The sequence below is a fragment of the Prionailurus bengalensis genome, chromosome A3 (genome assembly GCF_016509475.1).
Source record: "Prionailurus bengalensis isolate Pbe53 chromosome A3, Fcat_Pben_1.1_paternal_pri, whole genome shotgun sequence".
Lineage (NCBI taxonomy): Eukaryota > Metazoa > Chordata > Mammalia > Carnivora > Felidae > Prionailurus > Prionailurus bengalensis.
In genome coordinates this window covers 37,322,943-37,335,543 of record NC_057354.1, presented here as the reverse complement: position 1 = coordinate 37,335,543, position 12,601 = coordinate 37,322,943, and positions in this window count along the sequence as shown.

Here is a 12,601-nt window from a genome sequence, read left to right as displayed (position 1 = left end):
ACTGGCAATGCCTAAGAAGTTTTGGTCTCCCATTGCTTCTAGAAACTTCCACATTGTCTTTCTTATATGGTTGGTTGCATGCTTTGCCAACACACTGAGCAGCAAATTTCACCCTAGTTTACTGCAATATAAAATGGGAAGTTCAATTAGAAACTTGTTTTCATGGAGCGCCTGGGTGGCTCAGTTGGTTGAACATCTGACTTTGGCTCATGTGGTCATGAGGTCATGATCTCACGTTTCGTGGGTTCCAGCCCCGTGTCAGGCTCTGTGCTGACAGCTCAGAGCCTGGAGCCTGCTTCAGATTCTGTGTCTCCCTCTCTCTCTGCCCCCCTCCCACTCGTGCTCTGACTCTGTCTCTCAAAAATAAATTAAAATGTTAAAACTGTTTTCAGAAGCAGCCTAATTGGAGAGGATGTCTTAAGAAACACAAAAAAAGGAACTCTCTTCCTACCACCACCAACATTAGAATACCGTGAAATAAACATGAGTTTATACCCTGTCTCTGAAGATAAACAGAAAAAGATTGTTGATTAGCATTTTGTTCATGCTAGGGGTGAGGTTGCAGCACTCCCATCTTTACAACACTGTTGATTTTAATTGCGAAATGCCATTGAGAAATCTCTTTGTTGATGAGGGAATATTTGAATTTCTTTTGACTTTTAGAAATTGTAAAGGTGTCCTTAGTAAGCATTGGGTGACTATGGCTCTTTCTAACACTTTTATTTAAAGATGAAATGAGATGGGAAGCTTCCATCCTTCCCATAAGTATTATTAAGGAGTTATTTTGTCTATCTGGGGTCAACTGTTGAAGATTGTGCAGATGTTTGTAGGAAGAGGTGTTACCCTCATCTCCAGGTCTTGAATAATAGTTCAAGTCCCACAGGTCTGAAGGAGCAATGTGCTTTGTATCCAAAGGAGAATCAATTAGCCCTCAAAGTGGGTAGTAATTATTCAACACTATACCACACAGGAAGCCCTAAAAATAGACACTTCAGGATATTGATCCAGATTGGTCGTCTGGGGAGATGAAGGCAGGAATCTTTATAACTTGATTTACATGATATAAGGTTCTACATCTGGCATAGCCTGCCAAGATACTGTTAAAGATTCACCTGGCTTGGGAGCCCCGGAAAACAGAGCTCAGCTCAGTGGGGGAACAAAGGCACTGGCAAGTGCTATCTCTCTCTCCCATCCCCCACCTGAAATTCCAAAGGGAACCAGTTCCCATCACTGAACTTGCTTGTACCATGCAAACACCCAACACTGTGCTTCTGTGGATCCATCCCTCCATCGGGTCTAACTCCCTCCCGGTTCTGCAGGGCCCCTCCTGCAGGGGACCACTGAGGGCAAAGTGAGCTGAGCCTGCCCCTCCAGCCCCTGTGCACCTTGCAGATCCACCCCGGCTAATATGCCAGATCCCATTGAAGTAGCACCACAAGCCTGGCAGTGTGCAAGTAGCCCAGACAGGGGCCACACCACTCCAGTGAGTCGGGCCCCTGGGAGAGAGGGCAAGATAAGGTACACACCAGTCTGACTGTGGCCCCAGTGGAGGGTTAGGAGCAGACATCGGGTCTGTCTGTGGCCTGGCCCACCAACACAAGTTACCCTGGACAGTACAGGGGAAGTGTCCTGTAGTTAGGAGCCACCGCAGGGACTACCCAAAATGACAAAATGGAAGAATTCTCCTCAAGAGAAACTCCAGGAAGTAGCAACAGCTAAAGAATTGATTAAAAATGATTTAAGCAATATAACAGAACAAGAATTCAGACTAATAGTCATAAAATTAATTGCTGGGCTTGAAAAAAAGCATAGAGGACAGCAGAGAATCTATTGCTACAGAGATCAAGGGACGAAGAAATAGTCATGAGGAACTAAAAAAATGCTATAAATGAGGTGCAAAATAAAATGGAGCCAGCCATCGCATGGATTGAAGAGGCAGAGGAGAGAATAGGTGAATTAGAAGATAAAATTATGCAAAAAGAGGAAACTGAGTAAAAGATAAACAAAAATCCAGGAGTATGAGGGGATAATTAGAGAAGTAAGTGATGCAATCAAACAGAACAATATCTGTATCATAGGAATTCCAGAAGAAGAAGAAGAGAGAGAAAGGGGCTGAAGGTATACTTAAATCATAGCTGAGAACTTCCTTGATCTGGGGAAGGAAAAAGGAATTCATATCCAAGAGGCACAGAGAACTCAGTTCAGATGTAACTTGAATCGATCTTCTACACTACATGTCATAGTGAAACTGGCAAAATACAAGGATAAAGAGAGAATTTTGAAAGCAGCTAGGGATAAACAGGTTCTAACTTAAAAAGGTAGACACATAAGAGTAGTGGCAGACCTATCTACTGAAACTTGGCAGGCTAGAAAGGAATGGCAAGAAATCTTCAATGTGATGAACAGAAAAAATATGCAGCCGAGAATCCTTTATCCAGCAGGTCTGTCATTCAGAATAGAAGGAGAGAGAGAGGTTTCCCCAAACAAACAAAAACTGAAGGAATTCATCACCACTAAACCAGCTCTACAAGAGATTCTAAGGGGGACTCTGTGAGGGAAATGTTGCAAGGACTACAAAGTACCAGAGATATCGCTACAGACATCACAATGACTCTAAACCCATATCTTTCTATAATAACACTGAATGTAAATGGACTAAATGCTCCAATTAAAAGACATAGGGTATCAGAATAGATTAAAAAAAAATCAAGACCCATCTATTTGCTGTCTACAAGAGACTCATTTTAGACCTGAGGACACCTTCAGATTGAGAGTGAGGGGATGGAGAACTATCTATTATGCTACTGGAAGTCAAAAGAAAGCTGAAGTAGCCATACTTATATGAGACAAAGTAGACTTTAAATTAAAGGCTGTAACAAGAGATGAAGAAGGACATTATATCATAATTACAGGGTCTATCCATCAGGAAGAGCTAGCAATTATAAATGCCTATGTGCTGAGTACGGGAGCCCCCAAATATATAAAACAATTAAAAACATAAGAAACCTTATTGATAAGAATGTTGTAATTGCAGGGGACTTTAATACCCCACTTACAACAATGGATAGATCATCTAGACACAGGATCAATAAAGAAACAAGGACCCTGGGGCGCCTGGGTGGCTCAGTCCGTTGAGCGTCTGACTTCAGCTCAGGTCATGATCTCACGGTCTGTGAGTTCGAGCCCCGCGTTGGGCTCTGTGCTGACAGCTCAGTGCCTGGAGCCTGCTTCAGATTCTTTGTCTCCCTCTCTCTCTGACCCTCCCCCATTCGTGCTCTGTCTCTCTCTGTCTCAAAGATAAATAAACATTAAAAAAAAAAAAGAAACAAGGGCCCTGAATGATACATTGGATCAGATGGACTTGACAGATATACTTAGAACTTTGCATCCCAAAGCAAGTTCTAATTTGCATCCCAAAGCAAGTTATTCTCAAGTACACATGGAACATTCTCCAAGATAGATCACATAGTGGGTCACAAAACAGCCCTTCATAAGTATACAAGAATTGAGATCATACCATGCACACTTTCAGACCACAATGCTATGAAACTTGAAATCAGCCACAGGAAAAAGTCTGGAAAACCTCCAAAAGCATGGAGGTTAAAGAACACCCTACTAAGGAATGAGTGGGTCAACCAGGCAATTAGAGAAGAAATTAAAAAATATATGGAAACAAATGAAAATGAAAATAGAACAATCCAAACACTTTGGGATGCAGCGAAGGCAGTCATGAGAGGAAAATACATTGCAATCCAGGTCTATCTCAAGAAACAAGAAAATTCCCAAATACAAAATCTAACAGCACATCTAAAGGAAATAGAAGCAGAACACCAAAGACACCCCAAACTCAGTAGAAGAAGAGAAATAATAAAGATAAGAGCAGAAATAAACAATATAGAATCTCAAAAACCAAAGCAGATCAGTGAAACCAAGAGTTGGTTTTTTGAAAAAATAAAATTGATAAACCTTTAGCTAGGCTTCTCAAAAAGAAAAGGGAGATGACCCAAACAGGCAAATCGTGAATGAAAATGGAATTATTACAACCAATCCCTCAGAATACTACGAATATTACAACCAATCTGGGAATACTATGAAAAATTATATGCCAACAAACTGGACAACCTGGAAGAAATGGACAAATTCCTAAGCACCCATATACTTCCAAACCTCAAACAGGAAGGAATGGAAAACTTGAACAGACTAATAACCAGCAACAAAATTGAATCCGTTATCAAAAATCTCCTAACAAGTAAGAGTCCAGGACCAGATGGCTTCCCTGGGGAATTCTACCAGACATTTAAAGCAGAGATAATACATATCCTTCTCAAGCTGTTCAAAAAAAAAAGAAGAGGAAGGAAAACTTTCAGACTCATTCTATAAAGCCAGCATTACTTTGATTCCTAAACCAGACAGAGACCCAGCAAAGAGAGAGAACTACAGGCCAATATCCCTGATGAATATGGATGCATAAATTCTCAATAAGATACTAGCAAATTGAATTCAACAGCATATAAAAAGAATTATTCACCATGATCAAGTGGGATTCATTCCTGGGCTACAGGGCTGGTTCAACATTTGCAAATCAATCAATGTGATACATCACATTAATAAAAGAGAAGAACCATATGATCCTGTCAATTGATGCAGAAAAAACATTTGACAAAATTCAGCATTCTTTTTTAATAAAAACCCTCGAGAAAGTCGGGATAGAAGGAACATACTTAAACATCATAAAAGCCATTTATGAAAAGCCCACAGCTAACATCATAATGGGGAAAAACAGAGCTTTCTCCCTGAGATGAGGAACATGACAGGGATGTCCAGTCTCACTTCTATTGTTTAACATAGTGTTGGAAGTTCTAGCATCAGCAGTCAGACAACAAAAGGAAATCAAAGGCATCAAAATTGGCAAAGATGAAGTCAAGCTTTCACTTTTTGCAGATAACCTGATATTATACATGGAAAACCTGATAGACTCCACCAAAAGTCTGCTAGAACTGATACATGAATTCAGCAAAGTCGCAGGATACAAAATTAATGTACAGAAATCAGTTGCATTCTGAAACACTAATAATGAAGCAACAGAAAGACAAAGAAACTGATGCCATTCACAATTGCCCCAAGAATCATAAAATACCTAGGAATAAACCTAACCAAAGATGTAAAAGATCTATATGCTGAAAACTATAGAAAGCTTATGAAGGAAATTGAAGAAGATATTAAATAAATGGAAAACATTCCATGCTCATGGATTGGTAGAATAAATACTGTCAAAATGTCAATACTACCCAAAGCTATCTACACATTTAATGCAATCCCAGTCAAAATTGCACCGGCATTCTTCTTGAAGCTAGAACAAGCAATCCTAAAATTTGTATGGAACCACAAAAGACCCTGAAAGCCAAAATAATTTTGAGGAAGAAGACCAAAGCGGGAGGCATCACAATCCCAGACTTGAGCCTTTACTACAAAGCTGTAAGCATCAAGACAGCATGGTATTGGCACAAAAACAGACACATACACCAATGGAATAGAATAGAGACTCCAGAATTGGGCCCACAAACGTATGGCCAACTCATCTTTGACAAAGCAGGAAAGAATATCCAATGGAAAAAGGACAGTCTCTTTAACAAATGGTGCTGGGAGAACTGGACAGCAACATGCAGAAGAATGAAACTAGACCACTTTCTTACACCATTCACAAAAATAAACTCAAATGGATAAAGGACCTGAATGTGAGACAGGAAGCCATGAAAACCCTAGAGGAGAAAGCAGGAAAAAAACCTCTCTGACCTCAGCTGCAGCAATTTCTTACTTGACACATCCCCAAAGGCAAGGGAATTAAAAGCAAAAATGAACTACTGGGACCTCATGAAGATAAAATGCTTCTGCACTGCAAAGGAAACAACCAACAAAACTAAAAGGCAACCAACAGAATGGGAAAAGATATTTGCAAATGACATATTGGACAAAAGGCTAGTATCCAAAATCTAAAGAACTCGCCAAACTCCACACCTGAAAAACAAATAATCCAGTAAAGAAATGGGCAGAAGACATGAATAGACATTTGTCTAAAGAAGACATCTGGATGGCCAACATGCACATGAAAAGATGCTCAATATCACTCCTCATCAGGGAAATACAAATAAGAACCACACTCAGATACCACCTCATGCCAGTCAGAGTGGCCAAAATGAACAAATCAGGAGACTATAGATGCTGGCGAGGATGTGGAGAAACGGGAACCCTCTTGCACTGTTGGTGGGAATGCAAACTGGCGCAGCTGCTCTGGAAAACAGTGTGGAGGTTCCTCAAAAAATTAAGAATAGATCTACCCTATGACTGAGAAATAGCACTGCTAGGAATTTACCCAAGGGATACAGGAGTGCTGATGCATAGGGACACTTGTGCCCCAATGTTTATAGCAGCACTCTCAACAATAGCCAAATCATGGAGAGCCTAAACGTCCATGAACTGATGAATGGATAAAGGAGTTGTGGTTTATATACACAATGGAATACTACTTGGCAATGAGAAAGAATGAAATATGGCCTTTTGTAGCAATGTGGATGGAACTGGAGAGTGTTATTAAGTGAAATAAGTCATACAGAGAAAGACAGATACCATATGTTTTCACTCTTATGTGGATCCTGAGAAACTTAACAGAAGACCATGGGGGAGGGGAAGGAAAGAAAAAGGAAGGGAGCGAAGCCATAAGAGACTCTTAAAAACTGAGAACAAACTGAGGGTTGATGGGGGTTGGGAGGTAATGGAGGGTGGGTGATGGGCATTGAGGAGGCTACCTGCTGGGATGAGAAAAAGTTTCACCTGGCTTTCAAGCTTTCTTTTCTTAAATGCAGGTCTGAGTAGAGGTAATTAAGTCTTTAAACCAGGTTCAATACTCTCTTGTAATGACTCAGCTTTTTGTTCTAATGGTGGCTTAACACCAGTTCTTTATAAACCCTGGAATTTTTATCAGAAGTTAAGGCAAAGCCCTAAGCTAGGAGTAGAATGTTGGAAACCCTAAGAGAACATTAGTCACTTAATGTTTGCTCATGGCATTCTCCATGATCCATACAACTTACTGGTGTCTCCTATAGATGACCTTGATTACATTAGGAAATAACACTCCATCCAATGAATCTGCCCTAGGATGCTGGTAAAAATGTCTGTGCCTTTTCTAGGCTGTTAGGGAAAACTTAAGATTTTAAAGTGTGTGTTTTCTTTAGACGATTGAGAATGTTCATTTCAGTCTAACTTTACACAAAGACCTATGGTAGCAGTCATGTGTTAGAGATCTCCTTGGCCAAGATATGTCCTCTGCCCCAAAGTTCCTAAGTGGCTCTTGGCTCCCCACATACATGTCAAGCTGTATAATGGTGTATTGACAGATGGCAGTGTGAAAATATGACTCTCTAATCCCAGTGTTAAAGTAGCACAAACCAACCCAAGAAGATGGCAGTGGTTTCTCTGGGGAGCAAAGTCTCCAAGACTAATATTATCAGAGCATGTTGGACTGACTAGCTTTGGGCAGAGGTGCTACAAAGTTGACTAGTTGAAGCAGTGACTTTGGGCAAGATGAAGATAGGAAGTCTTATTTCTTCATCTGCTTCAGGTGAAGCCAAAGAGAAAGAATAAAGAGGAATTTTGTTTATCAGAAAGTACAGGAAGCAATGTAGCTCTGAATGACCCTGGTATCCAGAGAAGGTGCATGTTTTGGCTGCAACAATGATTTTATAAAGTGTTTTGCCCCTTTTGCCCAGCTGGCAGAGTGTACTTCATATTATCAGTTGAACAGAATGGAACTTGTTTTCTAGGAAGGGAAGAACCCAGATGAATTCCTACAGATTAATGTGATGGGCTTAAGGAATTCTAGCCTCCCACTCTCCCTCCTGTCTTTGTGTCTCTCTCTTTCTTTTAACCTCCCTCCCTTCATCTTTTCTGTTTGCTTCCTCCTATTTTGGTTAGAAAAAAATACCTAAGAGAAGTAGACCACTCTTCAAAATGCTAACATGATTCAGGGGACCTGGGTACTACTCTTCTCCCAAAACCCCCCCTAAAGAATCTACATCCACAAGGTCCTCCAGGGATATATTCCCATCAGTAACACCCTTTGTACAAGCAAGAGCCCTTGGACCAAATTCTTTACTAAGATTAAATATTTGCACTGAAAACATGCACATGGGTAATGCAGAATGTGTTTTCTATTAAGGCATTTTCAAGATTGCTGAGGAAGAAGGGCTCTTGTTTTTGTTCATAGAAGCTGTCACTGAAAATGTTGAAGAATCACAAGGGCAACCCAGATCAGTTCAAGGAGAACAGAATCATTAAAAGCTTTTTTTATTTTCTTGGACCAAAACTTGATCAAAAAGATGGGCAAAAATGTCAGGTTGGAAAAACATTTGGAAATTATGTTCTGATATCATCAGAAAGAGAGACCTTGTGGCTTTCCCTCAGGATCAAGACTGAGACCAAAGTAAGGAAACATTAGTCTTCAACCTGGTCAAAAGCAGTCCAAGACTAGGGTGACAGAGGTGCCATTTAATTTTGTGCTAAAACCCTTCTGAGCATATAAAGCTACCACGACGCTGCCTTTGAGAGGTTCTATTTTCCTTGGCATAAATTAACACGCAGGAACATTCTGTGCATTAAGGATACATCCAAACTCATTTTAACTTATTTTAATACATTTTGTTGAAACTCTTTAGAGTACCTGTTTCCCGTACCTACTGTAAGCAAATTGGGGAAGAGAATTCCTCATCTTCTTTTATTCCTCTTCCTATTTTCTTTTTTCTCTCTTGCTCTTTTTCTTGATTTTTCCCCCTCTGTCTCTTTCTTTCTAGGACTGAACTTAAGTGTGTTGTCTCTAAAATAAACACTGTTACAGGGGATCTGCAGCCTCAGGCTAAATGACCCTCAGGTTTCTGGTTTCATTACAAACTCATATATGTGTTTTCTTATTCATAAAAGCAGAATTTGCTTTAGAAATCCCTCAAGCAACTCAATTTTTTTTTGTTTCCAATAAAATGGTCAGCTTTATTCTCTGTGAAGGTATCCAGTAGGTAAGCATTGCTCTGTCTGATTGCCAGGAGGAGAGTGAAAACTCAAAAGAAGAAAAAAAAGTAATTAGAAGGCATCTGGCTCAGAAAAAAGAGGGATAAATATTCTCCCTTCCAGAGCAGAGATCTGAAGCCCCAACCAGGTGGCCACCACTTACCAAGAAAGCAATCTGTCTCTATGACAGGTAGGAACATAGGCCACTTTGATGAAAAAAAAAAATCTTTGGGGGCCCTGGTGTTGGGGGAATTTTTGTGAGATGAGGAGGTGACAAGGGATAGCAAAGTTTTGAGAAACCCACAGAGAAGTTGTGATCAGCTGACAGATGTTGGCTCGCAGTCATCACAGAATACCAGAATGTTGACTGCACCAGCAGGCAACTTCGATCACAGCATCCATGCAAGAATGAGACTTCAGTGTGCAAATCTTTTGTCAACTGGGGGAAGGTGGGATCACAATTCTTGGAGCTAACGGTGAAGTCTCAGCCAGGAAGGGATCTGCATTTCCAGGAATAAGGCCATCATGCTTATATCTGTATCCATAAGGCTGGTTTGGAGAGTAAGGGCATACATGTGCCAAATGACAGGGCTTAAGGAGACTCAAGGTGCAGGAATGCTGAGCCCACAACACAGACACATGAAGGGACGTTTGTACTCCAGGACAAAACATTCCTAGGTTTACAATTAATTGTATGAATGCTTTGTTGGAAAATTGCAGCTAAAAGCAATTCTCATGATTATTGAACCAGTGCTATGGCTATCTTTTACAAATTGTATTACAGACTATTGCAAATCATCTAATATTTCCTAAGGGAACAAAGCCTTTAGAAGGTCATGTAACAGGGTTTTAAGAAAAGAGGAGGGGGAAGAGCAGAATTTTGTATTTCTATAATGCCAATTCTCCAAACTCAAAAGATCTTTAATATTTCACACATCCTTAAAAATACCCCATGAGGTTTCTACACAGTACTTCAAAGAAAAGATTTTTTGGGGTTTTAGTTTTTTTTATGATAGGAGTTCTCTTTTTAAGCAATGGGTGCATGCAAGTCCTGGTCCCAGTCCCAGATATCAACACACTGGACTCAGTTGGACTTGGACAGAGTGAATTCTCTATGGAAATTTCATGGAAATCAATTTGGTTCAATTTCTAAATTCTAAGATAGGAAATCATTGGAAGAAACTTCTAGATGGTATGTCTTAAGGTCAGTCCTTCATGGATTTAGAAGGGAAACAGAAGTGCAGCATCTTGACTCATATTAAGATTAAATGTAGCTGCTTAGATTACTGAATCCAGAGGTGTAGGCAGCCTTGAATATCCCATTTTTTGAGCCAAGGGACTGTATGTTTGCTCTGGATGGAACTATCCCAAGTAGAACAAATCTAGCATTTTGAGGTGGTATCTACACAAGGAAAGTGCAAGTGGAAAAAATGCAGTCAGGCAAACTGTTGGCATCTTTCAGATAAACTCCCTTCTCCCCAGTAGAAGCTGTTAGTATTAAGGAAGGTAGTCAAACTGGGTATATGTATGGGTCTAAATGAGGATTAGGCTAAAAAACATTTTCTCCCATATACCTAAAAGAATGGAGTTTTGGAGCACAGCAAGACAATGCCTTTTCCTATAAGAATGTGGTAATTGCAGGGGACTTTAACACACCACTTACAGAAATGGATAGATCATCTAGACACACGGTCCATAAAGAAACAAGGGCCCTGAATGATACATTGGATCAGATGGACTTGACAGATATATTTAGAACTCTGCATCCCAAAGCAACAGAATATACTTTCTTCTCGAGTGCACATGGAACATTCTCCAAGATAGATCATATACTGGGTCACAAAACAGCCCTTCATAAGTTTACAAGAATTGAAATTATACCATGCATACTTTCAGACCACAATGCTATGAAGCTTTAAATCAACCACAGGAAAGAGTCTGGAAAACCTCCAAAAGCATGGAGGTTAAAGAACACCCTACTAACGAATGAGTGGGTCAACCAGGCAATTAGAGAAGAAATTAAAAAATATATGGAAACAAACGAAAATGAAAATACAACAATCCAAACGCTTTGGGACGCAGCAAAGGCAGTCCTGAGAGGAAAATACATTGCAATCCAGGCCTATCTCAAGAAACAAGAAAAATCCCAAATACAAAATCTAACAGCACACCTAAAGGAACTAGAAGCAGAACAGCAAAGACAGCCTAAACCCAGCAGAAGAAGAGAAATAATAAAGATCAGAGCAGAAATAAACAATATAGAATCTATAAAAACTGTAGAGCAGATCAACGAAACCAAGAGTTGGTTTTTTGAAAAAATTAACAAAATTGACAAACCTCTAGCCAGGCTTCTCAAAAAGAAAAGGGAGATGACCCAAATAGATAAAATCATGAATGAAAATGGAATTATTACAACCAATCCCTCAGAGACACAAGCAATTATCAGGGAATACTATGAAAAATTATATGCCAACAAATTGGACAACCTGGAAGAAATGGACAAATTCCTAAACACCCACACTCTTCCAAGAAATAATAGAAATACTCTCCTGTTTCCCCTCTTTCACCACCCTATATTTGCTCATCACTCAGAAACCATATACATATACCTGTTTTGTCTTTCCTTACTTATATATCATTATGTTCCAAGCAGTCTTTCAGAACACTTTAAGAAGTACTCACAAAGTGATAATAAGTGAATCAGAAATCCTTGTGAAAGAAAATGAAGGATTTCTGTCTCTCTAAATTTGCTTTTTTTTTTTAAATTTTTTTTTCAACGTTTATTTATTTTTGGGACAGAGAGAGACAGAGAGAGACAGAGCATGAATGGGGGAGGGGCAGAGAGAGAGGGAGACACAGAATCAGAAACAGGCTCCAGGCTCTGAGCCATCAGCCCAGAGCCTGATGCGGGGCTCGAACTCACGGACCGCGAGATCGTGACCTGGCTGAAGTCGGACGCTTAACTGACTGCGCCACCCAGGCGCCCCTAAATTTGCTTTTTTAAAGACATTTTATATAAATGGAATCATATAATATGTAGTCTTTTAATTTTTATTTATATTTTAAAGTTTATTTATTTTGAGAGAGAGAGCAAGAGCAAGAGAACATAGAAGGGAAGAGAGAGAAGGAGAGAGAGAGAGAATCCCAAGCAGGCTCTGCACCTTCAGCACAGAGCGCAATGCGTAACTTGAAGTCATGAGCCATGAGATCATGACCTAAGCTGAAGTCCAAAGCATAACTTACTGAGCCACCCAGGTGCCCCAAATGTAGTCTTTTACATCTGGCTTCTTTCACTTAGCATAGTGTCTTTGAGGTTCATCTATGTTGTAACCTGTGTCAGTACTTTATTCCTTCCTATTATTGAGTAGTATTCCATTTTGTAGATTATAGTGCATATCCACGAGTCAATAGACCTTTATTGGGATTGTCTCCAGTTTGGAGTTATTAAGAAGTATCTCATCTATTTTGCATATCATGTGTTTTTCCTTTGACCATAATGCTTTATATTCATCTGTACTTGATTCTTATCCCTCTTCGTATTCACTTT